We start from the raw sequence: 15,121 nt of genomic DNA, 5'->3' as shown, positions 1-15,121 counted from the left end.
CCACGCAAGAGAAAAGCAACTCTGCTACAAATATTATTCCCCAAGCTTCAAGTCTGCTGCTGGCTTGACATGCCTGGTGTGGGGTCAACTGGCCTGCATAAAACCCCCAATTAAAATGCTTTGATGTGGGGTTTGTAAATGCAAATCCTTGCGTTTCTCAGACCATTTTTTCAGCATTTTCGACACCATCCCTGCTGGATTACAGGCCTGCTAAGTGAACAGGCTGGTTTCCTTTGCACCAGAACACCCTTGAAGAGTGACTGACACCGCCAAAACTGTATGACTGACTCTGTGACTCTACCAGTCTACGAGTGAGTGACTCTGAAAGCACCTAGCATACCTGTCATGTATCACCTTTTAGTCCAGTCCTGTTTTTCACGTACACTTGGATTTGTAGGTCTGTAATCTCAATGGGGATGATTACACTATGAGTCTAAGTGTGCAGTGTGGTGGGGGGTGTCATGAATGATATAAGGCCTCTCTTGGCAGCTATGCTCTAGGATGGGTGATTCTTATCCAACCCCTTTTAACTTTCCTTTCCATTCACACCCCTAGCAGGACCCAGAGAGATTCACTGCCCACTGAGTATCCCCACTGTTTCTTCTTGCCAAATATGCGGTGCTTCGTGATGTGCAATGAGGCACCAGAGCCCTGCCCCCCCTTCAGCCAGTACATGTACAGTCCCCTTGTTTTACTATGGTTGGGAGCGTTGCAAGAGGAGAGGAATCACCAGCATGGAATGCTCTTGTGTAATAACCTCCTATAACACATAGAGTATGTTCAGTCACGGTGAGGAATTGAACCATCTGCATAGTGAGTAAGCGGGTTAGAGGGCTGGGTAGGTCGTTCATCTCTCAGGTCGCCCCCTTGTGGAACAAGCTTCCTAAACATTTACGTGCTGAAACCGATCTTCTGAAGTTTCGAAAAGGAGTGAAAACCATTGTTCCAGATAAGCTCCTTTTTGGTATATTTCTGCCTTTTTTGTTTTTCTATCATCCTGTTGTCTTTTTGCGCCCTGCGGGCTTCGGTGAATTATAAGTGTAAATAACATAACACTCGCCTGGGCTTTTTTGAAGTTTTTATTGAAATTGAATGATGGTAGATCAACCACCAGAAAATGTGGGGGGCTAATCCACACACATTTTCAGATGCTCACCGCACGACATGCGCATAGACCCGTGTACTCTGGGTGGACACAGTCTACCGGACCCCCTGTCCTATCTAGTTGGGATATGACAGGAGGACTACACAATGCATCTCCAGAAGGGACAGGGCCAAACCTTCCCCCTGACATGGCCAGCCTAATTAGCTAACAAAGGCTCCATGGATCCACCTTATCCTTTTGTTGAGCCCTGTAGCCGGTGGCAGCATTCACATACTAATCAGAGTTTCATTCGAATAGGCCCACATAGGGTCTGGCTGCAAAGGCTAACAAAGGAGACAGGAAACCACAACACCCTTTCATATGCACTATGTCAACCTGGTACCAGCTCCAACCTTCAGTATCGATTGTCAGGGAGATGGCATGTATGGGACTGTGTGTTTACAGTAGTCATCCCCGCAGGGAGACCCCATTCAAAAGGCACGAGTATGTGGTTTGACAGAGACAGGAAGTCTGGTCTCACCGCAGCTTCAAGGGAGACCTGCCGCTGTAATCAGGAACCACAGAGAGCTCCATTAACCAGAGAGACCCTTTGATCCAGAACAGACAGGAAGATGGGTGGGACTTAGTATTACATGTTTTCACCCCTTTACCTTTTCTGTTGCAAAGCACTCTGGTTATGACCTCATGTATACAGGAGATTGTTGGTGGGGACCCAGGATTGGTTCATTAAGGTAGTCTTAGCCTATACCATGCGCTGGGGCCCATTTGGCTTTAAAGGAGGGCAGAACCCCTCTTTTGGCAGATTATCTGAAGGCTTCCCCAGAATCTGAAAGAAGAACTCAGCATTGGACCCTGGCTGAAGGTACAGTCTGCCTTACATCTTCCACAAGTGAAGGAAGGCCAGGACCTCCAAGAGGAAAGCAAGATCCATCCCCTCCCCTAAACATAAATGTCCTGCTGGCTTCTCCTGCATTTAAGGTAATGGAGTGGGACTCTGGTATGGAGGTTGCAGGGGAGAGCGTTGGGCAGCCTTCCTTCCCCTGGATTGCCACACTCATAATGTAATTTACGGGAAGCCCCGCTTGTAATCTCGCGGAAATTCCCATGAGACTTGGCACAGGACTTCCTGGTAGTCCTTTACTCTAGATACCTCCTTTTGTTGGACAACGTTTGCCGTACTCCGTCACGTAGTCGTAGTCCGTTCCTGGTCTTCTTCTTTCACTCTGTGGTCGACTGCTCTCTGCATTCTCTTCCTGCGGTGTTGCACCCCTTTCACTGGTTCTCTCTTGTCTCACTGTACTCCTTTTGGGACTGGCTTCCACTTGGGATGGTGTCTCTATGTCTTCCTCCTCGTCATGTCCAGATTGTTCTCTCATGGTCGGGTTCTCTTTGGTCAAGCTCTCCTCTTGACTTCTCTGCTCTTGTGTTGCAGGGCTGAATGTTTCTTCTGTCCTCTTTTCGTATAGCGCCACCCTCTCCAAGTTCCATCGCTTTCCGTCTCAGGTGCATACATGGTTTGTCCCTCACTGCACTACCCTTCAATGGTCTGCTGAAGTTGGACCCAGTCACGGGATCTCTATCTAACATTTTAATCTTTATCAAATCTCCTTCTCAGACTGTGCTTTGTTGTGACTTTCTCCTTTCGTCACTATATCTCCTCATGCTTTCATTGCTCTTCTTAACTCACCACACCAAATCTTCGATTTCCACCACCCCATCCTCTCTCACAATGGCCAACTATGGTGGGACCAGAGTGGAGGCTGCCCTGCGTCCTCTGAGAAGATGGAAAAGTGATATGTTTGTGACCTCTTTGGGGGTAAGGCGATGAGCAGCTATTGCTTCCTTGACTGTGCTGAGCGGGTCGAGTCTCGCTGCTGTGGCTTACTGCAAGGCACCCTTAATGAACCTGTTGGTGAATTCAACAAACCCATTTGCGTGTGGGTGATATAAGGCTGCTTTGATTTGCTTGATATTGTTCTCCTTCATGAATTTTTCAATTTCTCTAGATACGAGTTGAACTCTGTTGTCGTTGACCAGTTCTCTGGGCAACCCTTCTCTCTGAAAAATGTTCTTGAGGAACTGAATCACTGTGGCTGTGGTTATGTTAGGCACAAAATCCACTTCTACCCATTTGGATAAATAGTCCACTAGCACTATCCCATACTTGTGCTCACGTTTAATAAGTTCTAGCGAGCCTATGAAGTCCATGACCAATTTTTGCCACCCTCCTCCTGGCACCTCTGTAGGGTATAGTGGCGCTTGTCATACTTTAAGTCGCTTGTTGCTATTCAAGCACTCATGACACCTCTCTGTCATGGTCCTTATTTCTAAATCCATTCCTGGCCACTAATATGCTTCCCTCACTCTCTTTTTTGTAATGTTGTTTCCAAGATGACCGGCGTGAGCCCTGCATATAATGGTTCTTCTCATTGCATCGATGGGATTAATTGGTCGCCTCTCATGAGCACCCCCTCGCTTTCGAAAATGTCATCTGCCACTTTCCAATAGGGATGCACCCCCTCTGGAATGGACCTCTCATCGGACCACCCTTTCCTGACCTATTCTGTGATTTTTGTTGTGGTGGCATCCATGGCTGCTTCTTCTCTCCAGTGCCCTTCACTAATTCAGAGGAATTCCCTACTCCTCAAATCAGAGAGTGATGCAAGCACACATACATCTTGTAGAAAGCTGCTCTCTGTGCGCAGTGGGAGTTTGGGCATAGAGTACGCCTGGGCATTTTCCACCCCGCCTTGTGCTGTATTTCATACGTATATTCTTGCAGCTTAGCTGCGATGCGAGCAAAGCGAGGTGTCGCTGTGCGAGTCCCTCCCGGGCTCAGTGGGTGCACTAGGGGTTTGTGGTCGGTAACCAGCAAAAATATTGTACCCCAGACGTATGTGCAAAAGTAATCCACAGCCCACGCACATGCTAACACCTCCTTTTCTATAGTGGAGTAATTTTTTCTGCTTGCGACAGCGCCTTGGACGCGAAAGCAACAATATGTTCATCATCACCTTTCTTCTGGGTGGCAGTTGCCCCTATACCATACGCGCTGGCATCAGTGGTGATCATGGTTTTCCACTGAGGATTGAAGTGCTGTAGACAGGGAGAAAGAAAGGTTCCAGTCTTACTGCGCCGACACAAAATAATGCTACACACTGCTTCAATCGCAGATTTATTATAGTCTGAAACAGCCTGACACGTGCTTCGAGCAGTCCTTGCTCTTCATCTGAGGCTTAAGGTTGTTGAACAATTGCTTTAGCTTCTGAAAAAGATATCTCATTTAATCAATTGTGTCGCTGTTGCGGCCTACTCTTAAATTTAAGCCCTCAGGGGCTCGTCTCGTTCCGTGCAGCAGACCACCAGGCCCCACTCTTAAATTTAAGAGTAGGCCGCAACAGCGACGCAATTGATTAAATGAGATACCTTTTTCAGAAGCTAAAGCAATTGCTCAATAACCTTAAGCCTCAGATGAAGAGCAAGGACTGCTCGAAACCTGTGTCAGGCTGTTTCAGACTATAATAAATCTGCAATTGAAGCCGTGTGTAGCATTATTTTGTGTCGGCGCAGTAAGACTGGAACCTTTCTTTTGCCTTGACATTACGGTGGTTTACCTGGGCAAGGTACCCACAAATCCCAATCCACTGCAGCCCTCTGTCCACCTATTACACGATGCAAGCGCTTTGTTCTACTTTTGGTTTGCTTTTGCCCATACCTTTCTACTGTAGACAGGGAGCATGCATTATGCCCTCTTTGACTTCTTCAAATGACTTTGCTTGCTCTGCCTTCCACTGGTACTCCGCACCTTTCTTGAGTAATTCTTTCATTGGAGCGGTAGTCTCTGAAAAACTTGGCACAAACTTTGCGTAGTATTCGGATAGTGCCAAAAAGGACCCCAGCTCTTCTATGCTGGCTGGGCGGGGGGCGCGTTCACAAGGGCTTTCATTAAATCCTTCTTGGGGCTAATACCCGCCTTGGATATAGTGTATCCCAGATATTCCACTTCGTCTGCCTGCTGTACAATCATATTATAGCGCAGCCGCACTCCTGCTTTTTGTAGTTTTGCTAACACTTTCGGGAGAGCTGTATCATGTGTTTCCTTATCCGCTACGTAGATTAATATGTCATCTTGAAAGTATGAGGCATTTCCAATGTTTTTCAAAAGGGAGTCCATCATGAGCTGGAACGCAGGGGATGCCGAGGACAACCCAAAAGGCATTCTGGTGAATTGATATGTTCCAAATGGGGTTATGAATGCAGTGAGGGGTCTGACTCCCGATGCAAGGTGATCTGGTGGTAGCTCTCATGTCTAGTTTCGAAAAGACTTTTGCCTCCTTCATCAGCAAAATCAGTTCATTTATGCTCGGTAAGGGGTAACTGTCCGCCACTACCTCCAGGTTTAGATTGCGTAAGTCAATGCAGATGCGCAAGTTGCTGGTGTTCTGTTTCTTTATGAGAACCACGGGGCTGAGCCATTCTGATGACTCCACCGTCTCTATGGTTCCTTCCAATAGCATTTTGTTGAGCCTTTCTTGTAGTGCGACTCCTGCCGTCACCGGTCTCACCCTGTGCTTGACTGGTACTGCTCCCTGTTTTAATTTTATCTTGTTCACATAGTTCTAGATGCAGCCAGGCATGTCTGAAATTATTCGGGGAATAATTCTTTAGTGATCGACGCACCATTTTTGTTTATGGACAGCACTCGTCCTTCCACACTGGTCATCCCAACCTAATACTGGTGGTCGATTTTCTGCAAAATACACTTTGGTTTTGGTTACTCTGCCTGTGAATTGCACTGTCGCCCTGATGTATCCTAGGAGCTTTACACTGGCACCTCCATAAACCGTGGGACTAATGTTCATTTTGTACGCTTCTACTCTTTCTTTTCCCACCATGCTTTTGTACAAGTTCAATGATAGTATGGTGAGGTCTGATCCCGAGTCCATCATTACTCTTGTTTCATGACCATAGACTTTAATGGTACAATGGGGCTTTTCCCTCTGAATTGTGCAGCTGTTCACCACGAGGACTTTGGCACATGCTTCTTCATCTGAGTAGGCCTCATCTCGGCCCTCTTCACTCTGGCTTGCAGCCAGAGTCTTCCTCCCTTTCCACGTGCACACCAACAGAAAATGTCCATTCCTTCTGCATTTCACACGTTCTTTATTCCTTGCCAAGCATTCTCTGCTGTTGGCTGGTACTGGCGCATCTGTGGCACTTCAATGTTTCAGGTTTACCTGCTGCGTCATCTCTGGCCTCACGCTGTCCTGTATCTCTTCTGCCTCTGGATTGTACCCACTGTACTTCTGGTGACTGAGCAGTGATTCCCCACTACTTGGGCCTACAGGAAGTCTCTTCCACCGCCCTCACAATTTGAATTGCTTTGTCTAACACTATTTCCTTCTCAAGAATAAATGTATCTTGTGCCTTTCTGTTGTTTGTGTGCACTATGAGCGTGTCACAGATCCTTTCCTCTGATGCTGCTCCAAAAGCACACAACGCCGCCAATTCTCTCAGCTTGACCACATAATCGTCCACGGGTTCCACCGGTTCCTGCTTTCTGCCATATAATCTGATTCTGGGTAGTACGATGTTTTCTTTACAAGAGAATCTCTTGGCTATTCTCCTTTTTGCTTCTTGGTAAGAATCATCGCATTCTCCTGTCAGGGCTTGTGGGTTCAGGCCTGCAAAAGTTCTTTGTCCTTCCACAGCCAGTGCATTTAGTAACATGGCCTTTTTGCATGCTGCCGGATAACCTTTTCCCCCCCATAACTTCTAGGTAAGTTTGAAACAAAGGCTCCAATTGAAGCCATGGAATGGCTGGCTTGCCTGGGATTTGCAGAAACGGTGGTAGTGGCTCCTTGCATCATGGGGCATTTGGGTCGCTTGGATCCTCGTCGCCAATTAAGTTGTGGTCTGGGCAAATACTGCGCACAGGCAGGAGGTTGAAGTAGTGCTCTTTTATTTATGCAGCACATGCCACTCTGACATCTCCTCTAAAGTGCACTCTCATTGTACACTGCAGTAACTATTTACAATGATAAATGTCCTGCTGGCTTCTCCTGCATTTAAGGTGAGGGAGTGTGCCTCTGGTATGGTGGTTGCAAGGGAGAGCGTTGGGCAGCCGTCCTTCCCCTGGCTTGCCATGCTTGTAATGTAATTTGTAGGAAGCCCCGCTCTTAATCTCGCGTGCACTTCCGCGAGACTTGGCGTAGGACTTCCTGGAAGTCCTTTGCTCTACACCTTGGTGAAGAGTGAGACCCTCCCAGGAGAAAGCGGGAGATTCATAGCCTGGCAGCAGTAGAGGAGATGAGACACTGACAGGTGCAGGACTCTTACCTGCTGGCAGAGGCGGCCTCAAATCATCCTTGGCAGACGGACACCCGAGAGAAGCAGAAGCCTAAGACCCCAGCCAGATGGAAAACCTGGAATGCATTGAGACGCTGAGATGTGTAGCGAAGAGGGCATGAGTCAGCGCAGAGTCGACACAATCTCGGGAAGCCGAGAACTCAAGAAGTCTGAAGCACCCGCAAACAATCAAAGACCACTGGTAAGCTCTCCAGAGTGGTTGAGGATACTGGAACGGTTGGCGGGACTGCTAAGAAAAGGGAGGACTACGAAGGCGATTCTGGGACCCACACTGACAAACTTAATCAAGGTCTCCATTGAATGAGATACCTTTTTCAGAAGCTAAAGCAATTGCTCAACAACCTTAAGCCTCATATGAAGAGCAAGGACTGCTCGAAACACGTGTCAGGCTGTTTCAGACTATAATAAATCTGCAATTGAAGCAGTGTGTAGCATTATTTTGTGTCGGCGCAGTAAGACTGGAACCTTTCTTTTGCCTTGACATTACAAGGGTTTACCTGGGCAAGGTACCCACAAATCCCAGTCCACTGAGATCTTCATAGTCACAGTACCCGGCAAACTGGTGCATCAGGTAAGCATAACTGGAGGGAAACCAAGTGTGAGTCTGGGACTCACCCCCACAAACCTAGTTAGGGCCTTCAACAAGATCTTCATAGTCACAGTACCTGGAGCGATAGTATACCAGGTTGGCTGTGACCAACACAGCAGTAGCAAAGCACAAAGACCACAATTGAAAATACAGAGAAGGCAAGTCTGGGACTTGAACCCATATGAAGAGAGAGCCAAAGCAATCTTCATAGTCACAGTACCTGGCAGGAGAGTATACCAGGTTGGCTGTGAAACCAAGGAGAAGGCAAGAGGAAAGAGGACGTTACACTTGGAAATGTGGTACTGAACATAATCGTCATAGTCCCAGTACCTGGGAGAGACGAGAGCCAGGTTGATAGTGAAAAATACCGCAAAGAAAGCAGGGGAAAGGGAAGCAAAACCCCCTGTTGTTTTGTGAACATTTTTGGAACACTGAAATAAGAAAGATCCTTATTGGACATTCCTGGGGTGCGAGAACCTGGAGAGTAAGGTTGTCCTTCCTTTTTGTAATTTATTTGTTGCACCATTTTGGAACTTTATTTTGCAACTTCGAGGCTAAAGAAGATCCCCTTTTCATATTAGTTTGCGTTCTTAGTGCGAGGGCTGGAAATAGGTTTTAACACGGCGGTGGACCTATTTCTTTGGACTATCCTGACAGACTCCTTCGAATATTATTTCAAGGCAGGGAAACCTCTCACAGTATTAGGCACAGGAAGTTATTTTCCCAACCCTCATTTATTTAATAAGAGTCTCTACCAACAATCATGCCACCTGTGTGTGTCAGTCTCTTCCCTCCAAACCCTACACAGCATAACCGCAAACCTTTATTTGTCAGTGTGGAAAATGAAATGACTGCACACATGTACATATGAATGTGAGAATTGAGCTGTGAGTTTCACAGGGTTATGAAACAAGTATCCATCTGGTAATTCTGGGTAAGATCATGAAGCAGATGGAAATGGAGGGACCTGCAGTGTTAGACTTCGGGGCTGTCCCATGCGTGTTTACTGCCAGCTGGGCGCAGTGCGATCTAGTGTTAAATATGACAGAGATGTGCATCGTGCAGCCCAACAATTCATACAGGTTACGGGAAAATAACCAATGAAGAGCTTCGTAAAATGCACAGATCATGTGTTTCCATTATTGATGTGACATGAAATGAACGAGGCACAGAAACCGTTTGCCTTCCTGGGCGCCAGGCTGCAGGCCTGCAACACATGACATTAGCATGACCTCAATCCTACTTCTCTGAAAAAGGAGGGGCTCAATACGACCCATTCTCATGGTGTGAAGTCTTGCTGCATCAGAAACTGTGCAAAGCTCTAGGAATGCATTATCTTTCATCCGACAAGGCGGGGGGTAAATACTTATCCTCCTCAGGTGTCTCCCACTGGGACAGCCTCCCTGCCTCTCTCTGTCTTGAGCGGGAGCTCCTTAAGTTCCAGAAACTCCTCAAGACCTTCCTCATCTCCTCATCTTTCTCTCTCCCTCTCTGCCGCTAACTTCCTTTTCCTTCCCACCTTCCTTCTCTTCCCCAATATGCTCAGTTTGATGACTGGCCACCTGGTGCACCCCCAGAGCCTCACAGGTCCCAGGCTCCCCGCCAGTCCTGCACTTGCCTCTGGGCCTCTGCACTCTGCGTGGCACTACTGCAATATGCTCCATGAGAGAGGCAACCACTCTGCACTTAACTCAGGCCCCTGCTGGACTGGGCTCACTTTGTCCCCCTCCCCTTCCTTCGCACTTCCTGTTCTGCGCACTTACACTACCTTGAATGCACTAGGCCTAGCAAGTCTGTCTGTCTGGTCATCTTTCTGCCTCCCCTCCCTTGATTTCGTGCCTGAAATACTAACGCAAAGGCGCATTGGATGACCAGCTACCAATCAATCTGAACTGTCGACAGGTCTAGTACTGTAGTTTATGTACGTTCCCCCCTTCTCTCCCTTACTCTTTGTCACCCACTTACACTAGTAGATATGCCTCTGGCCTAGTATGCTAGTGACTGTTGTTTTGATCATTTGGAATCTTCAAGGCCTAAGAATGACGACTTTCCCCTTTTTTACTTGTTCCCTTCCCGCTTTGAAGCACGTCACGTGTGTATAAGCGCTTTACAAATAAATAATTCCAATTCCATTTTGTCAATTATAATGACTAGGTTCAGAAAGCTGAAGAGTTTCTGAGCTCTAATGCCAGTATGAGTCTGGAGGGGGAGGGCTGTGTAGCGTTACCTTGCTGGCTCCTCGGTTACCTCCGTTTTAAATGGCTGTCCTTGATGTGAAGATTCTCAGTGTTTATCTTGCTGGCCTCACAGAGCTCGACAACCTTTCTTCACAACTCGTTCTCCACTTAGAAAACACTTGCCCCGCTGTCCTCAGATACAACATGAAGCAAACACTGAGTGATGTCTCACGGTACGACAAATGATATGATATGCAAAGAAAGGACTCACATTAGTAAAAGGTGGAGGGTGCCAGGTCATCGCAGTTCATACATTTCACAATTTTATTAATATCATTGACATAGAGTCCTAAAACACAACCAATGTTCATTCTGTCATATACACAAACACATGGTATTTACTATAAAACAATCGGGTCTACCATAAATCCAGTAAAAATATTACATTTTTTATGGTTTTTTGATCAAGACTATGATAATATTTTAGAGGCAACTACTTCCCATATTATCCTTGTTTTCCATATGAAACGTGTATATTGTCCTCTGCACATCTATAAAGTGCTGAATTCTCATCAATAAGTTAAAGTACTAAAGTGTGAAAGAGCTAAATGTCAACTACATGAACACATCAATCCTATAACAACCAAATATCCTTTCACAGTAGTTTTGAAGATGAATACATCTAGCTCTTCAATCACTAACTGATGATCGTCTTCCTAAGGACAATAAAAAAAGGCATAAAGCACCAATGCACATTTAAACACATATCATGGGAAGGGATCCAGTCTTGTCCTTGTTTCTCTGAATTCTTAGAACATTATCCCACAATTAGAGTAAACACTGTTTTCCTTCTTTCTTCCAATTTTTGGGCAGAGAGAAATCACTTCAATCTCCTATGTCCATTTTGGATGCTTTGGTGCCTCTGTGGGTATCTGCCACTTCTTTCATTGTCTGCCAGTTTCATCTGTTGCTCTCATCTCACGGTCGTCATGACCCTTCTGACCACCATCTGGGTTGTGCGGGAGGCGTGTTCTGATCCGCCGACGAAACATGAGGTCAGCTGGGCACTGACCCGTGGTGCAATGAGGGGTGTGTCTGTATTCTCATATGAACTAGTACAGAACTTGTTGAAATGGCTTGCTGTGGACCTGGGCGATCTATAGGGTCCTCTTAATGCTTGACATGAACCGCTCCACCATGCCATTGGCTTGCAGCCAGAGTGGGGTTATTTTGCTGTGTTTGAATCTCATGTACTCAACGAAGTGTGCAAAGTCATGGCTCATGAATGGTGGTCCGTTGTCCGACCTGATGACCTTCGGGATGCCGTAAGCTGTGAGCATTCGGTCCAGTGCTGGGATGACGACCATGGCTGCAGCGGAGGGCATAATCTGGACCTCTGGGAATCGTGAGTATTCATCAATCAATACAAGTACGTAGGAGCCGCCTTTCATGGGCCCAAAGAAGCCGATTGCCAGCTCCTCCCAAACACCTTCCAGTAAGATGGACATTTGCAGCGGGTGAGGTTTTGGCAGAGGGGCAACCACCCTGCATATGGCACAGTTCTGCAGTGTGGTTTCCACTCTGTTGCCAAGTTGGAGAAACCATATTTTCTGGTGGAGTAGAATCTTGGTTGACCTTGTGCCCCTATGACCATCAAGAGCGAGGCCAATGACCCTTTGACAAAGTGTTCTGGGTAATACAATCTTTCACCCTTTAAGGATGATGTTGTCTTCGGAAACTGTGAGTTTGTCCAGGACATGGAATAGTCAATGTACATCCTCCTGGATGGATTGATCCAGATGGTTTGCCATGTCTTAGGTGCGTCTCATCCTCCCCCCTGATTCATTGAGCCACCATGCAGAAGGCCTGGTCTGACTGAGTACCTCTGGTGTGTCTCCCACGGGATTGGGAATGGCTTCATTTGGTGGATGAAGTAGCTCAGGTACTATTCGGCGATGGAGAAGCTTTGCCATACAGAAAGAAGTGGAAGTACTCACATACACTGACCACCTCCAGGCACCCTTTCTCTGCTTGAGAGTATCTCTGTTCTGTGTCTGTGAGGCTGCAACTGGGATAAGCGACAATCTGCTTGACATGGGTTTCTTTGGGTCAAACTAAGACAAAATGACGCCAAGCCCCACCGGGGCTGGCATCGACCGTCACTTCAGTGTCCTTTGCAGGATTGAAGTATGTCATGTTGGCCGCTGCTGGAATTTTTGAGCGGATGATCTCGAAGCTGGTCTGACACTCTGGTGACCAGATGAATGCCAGTTCGTCTTTGGTGAGTTCTCAGAGGGGTGCACTGATGGTGGCTTAGTTTTCTAGATATCTGGCACAATAGCTGGCCAGACCGATGAATGATCTGGGATTGCAAACAGTGATGGGCCTGGATGTTTCAGTCAGTGCCGCCTCTTTTTCAGGGTCAGGTCTCTTCCATTGTTCCAAAAAGATGTGTCCGAAGAATTTTAATGTGTGCTTCCCAAATTCCCATTTGTCTTTGTTTAATGTCACTCTGGCGGCGTCCAGTGCCATGCAGACACGGTAAGGGAGTCATCATGCTCGCTTAGATTTGACAAAGATAAGGATATCATTGCTGTAATTTAGGCAATTAGGTATGAGTTTTATTAGGTATGAGTTTTATGACCTGGTGTATTTCGTCCTGGAAGATTTATGCCGCTGATGATATCCCAAAAGTCTTTTTTAAAATATGTTTATTTTGTACAAGGCAGAAAACAAATACAGTTGTACATTACCGTGACCTTTCAAGCACCTTTAATCACATTATGAACACACTACCACCCCCATCCCGGAATTTTTGATCATAGTCAAGAAATGGGCCCCACACATTCAGAAAACGATGGAGAGACCCTACCTTCGCCGCCGTCACCTTTTCCGCGATGAGGATATCTCACATTTTGATCCACCATAGGGGCAGGAGAGGTCCCTCTCTGGCTTTCCAGGAGCGGGCAATTGTTATTCTTCCTGCTAGAAGGCATTGGGACAGAAGCTTGGCTTTGGGCCCTGACCTTGGATATATTCCTGAGATTGGGGTGCCCAGCAAGATGGGTTCAGGCTCTAGGGGGAGCGCCGTTTGGGTAATGTCCTCAATAATATTCAGGCATTGATTCCAAAATTGTCGGGCTTGTGGGCATGTCCACCATATATGAAAAAAAGACCCTGGGTGTCCACATTGTCTCCAGCACGCCGGTCCAGGGAACTGTTTATGTGGTGGAGTCTCAGGGGGGACTAGTACCAGCGCAGTAATATTTTGTACGCACACTCTATGTTGGTGATGCAAGCTGAGGAAGAGTGTGCCCGGGACCAAATATCTGTAAGATGACCCAGGTCCGCCTCCCACTGTGCCATGGCACGGTTTTAGATGTGAGGAAGTCCCCCTGGAAGTGTTTATATAAGGCGGAAATCTTACCTCGGGCAAGAAGGTCATCAGGGTTAGTTCCAGTGCTGTAAGTGGACGGACTGCTGCAAGATGAGTCTGCGGGTGGGAGCACCAGTGGCGAAGCTGTATATAGGAAAACCTGTCAGTCTCGTGCAGGTGAAAGGTCTCTTTGCATTGTATGAACGTGCGCGGTCCCCCTCCATCATACAGTTGTCCCAGCGATTCCAGTCCCCCCACAATCCAGTTCTTAAAGTTCTGTGGGTTCATAGCCGGTGAAAATGTTGGGTTGAGAAAAATTGGAGATCAGGGGCTCAGGCCTCTGGGGACCACTTTTTTCTTTAGCGCTTTAACCCATGTGTCCACGGTGTGTCTGGTGGCCAGCAGTAGTTTCTCTGTCTGTCGCATAGGTGGCGGGATATGCGGGAGGAAGCGCAGAAGAAGGGCCAGGCGAGACTGTTCGAGTTACACCCACCTAGGGCGGTCAGAGGATATTTGCCATGCTTGGGTGATTGCCAATTGTGCTGCCATCAGGTAGCCTTGTAGGTCGGGTACCCCTAGACCACCCAGGCTGGCGTTCCCCAACATTGTTCTCAGGGGGATTCTGGGCTTTTTCCTGCACCATATAAAGCGCAGCATATCCCTTTGGAGTTCTCGAAGAGCCAGAAGAGGGATAGGCACCGGGAGTGAGGCGCAAGTATATAGGAATCTGGGGAGAAGGTTCATTTTACAGGCAGTGATACGGCCCATTAGCGAGATTTCCTGTAGTTTCCATCATTTCAGGTCATCTGCCAGTTCCTTAAAGAGAGGAGGGAATTTCATGCGGTAGACCTCCTTTGGGTTCCCCGGAATTCAGACCCTCAGATAGGGGATTGCCCTAGTTTTCCATTGGATGGGACAAAGCGGGGTCAGGGTTGCCTTCTCCGACGGAGACAGGCCTATCCCGAGAGCTGTAGATTTGCCAAAGTCAATGGAGAAGCCGGTAACTCTCCCATAGTCCTCTATCTCGGCCAGGGTGTGTTTGAGCGAAAGTGTGGGCTGCGAGATGATGAATAGGATGTCGTCTGCATATAGGGCCACCTTGTGTTGGGAGGGTCCAACCTGGAGCCCCCTGATAGAGTCATTTAGTCTAATTCTTTGGGCGAAGGGCTCCATGACCAGGGCAAATAAGAGTGGAGAGAGTGGGCATCCCTGCCTGGTTCCACTTGTTTAGGGGGGGAGAGGTTGCCATTGATTCTCAGAAGGGTCTTCAGGGATCTGTAGTTTGCCATGACCATGTTGCGGAACTCCAGTCTGAAGCCAAAGGCCTCCAGGGTGAGGTTCATAAAGGTCCAGTCTACCTTGTCAAATGCCTTGGTGGCGTCGAGGGCTAGCAGTGCCAAGCCTTGGGAGTCTCGAGTAGCCAGGTCCACCAGATCCAGGGTTCTACGAATGTTGTCGCTTGTAGCTCTGTTTCTAATAAATCCGGTCTGGTCTGGGTGGATTAT

The sequence above is a fragment of the Ambystoma mexicanum genome, chromosome 12, assembly GCF_040938575.1.
Source record: "Ambystoma mexicanum isolate Mex_15411 chromosome 12, UKY_AmexF1_1, whole genome shotgun sequence".
In the NCBI taxonomy this organism is placed as follows: Eukaryota; Metazoa; Chordata; class Amphibia; order Caudata; family Ambystomatidae; genus Ambystoma; species Ambystoma mexicanum.
Note: the sequence above shows the minus strand (reverse complement) of the source record.